We start from the raw sequence: 708 nt of genomic DNA, 5'->3' as shown, positions 1-708 counted from the left end.
AGGAGAGGAAGTGGGGGAAACACGCAGCACGGGAGAGATGGAAAGGGGGTTTAGGGCTGGGGGTGTTAGATTGAGATAGATTAGGGGCGGAGAGATAGGGAAAGGTAATGGTTAGGAATGACGGGGAGGGATGATGCTCCCCTGAGGTTTGTTTTTGTTTGGTGTTTTTTGTAAATAGGATGAATGAAGAATGAATGAGAACTATGATTTTGTAAAGTATGAATGGTATAGCTGGTAATAAATTATTTTTATAAAAAAAAAAAAAAAAAATCTGTTCTTATCAGTTTAATATCTGATACGTCCCCCATCGGGGGACTACATATTAAATGGATTTTTCGAACAGGGAGTCGGAAATGGGGCTTGCTCCGTCCGCTCCACGCATCGACCCGGTATTGCAGTACCTCCGGGAACGGTGCAACACTTTTCTCCCGTTGTCAAGGAAAAATGCTCATTCGCAAAGCTATGTAAAAAGCAGCTAGCTAGCTAGCAGAAGAAGGAAAGAAACATTCAAACTGAAGAAAGGCGAAGCGCTCTTCAATGTGGTCCCCGTTTCCCGCCATTTTTGTTTAAAAAAAAAAAAAAAAAAAAAAATTGGGCCAGGATTGTGTGTGTGTGTGTGTGTGTGTGTGTGTGTGTGTGTGTGTGTGTGTGTGTGTGTCTTTCTGTCTCTGTCTGTGCCTCTGTGTGTGCGCCTCTGTGTCTCTGTGT

The 708-nt window shown here is 43.4% G+C and overlaps 1 non-coding gene across 1 annotated transcript; it reads left to right on the top strand.

Annotated features, from left to right (window-relative positions):
* The first annotated feature begins 241 nt into the window (after positions 1-241).
* Positions 242-423, top strand: LOC124031053. The gene has a single exon (XR_006838070.1). It is a non-coding gene; the product is annotated as a U2 spliceosomal RNA (small nuclear RNA).
* Positions 424-708: the final 285 nt, after the last annotated feature.

Source organism: Oncorhynchus gorbuscha, unplaced genomic scaffold, assembly GCF_021184085.1.
Source record: "Oncorhynchus gorbuscha isolate QuinsamMale2020 ecotype Even-year unplaced genomic scaffold, OgorEven_v1.0 Un_scaffold_20536, whole genome shotgun sequence".
Taxonomy (NCBI): Eukaryota; Metazoa; Chordata; class Actinopteri; order Salmoniformes; family Salmonidae; genus Oncorhynchus; species Oncorhynchus gorbuscha.
Note: the sequence above shows the minus strand (reverse complement) of the source record. Positions and strands in the feature narration are given on the sequence as shown.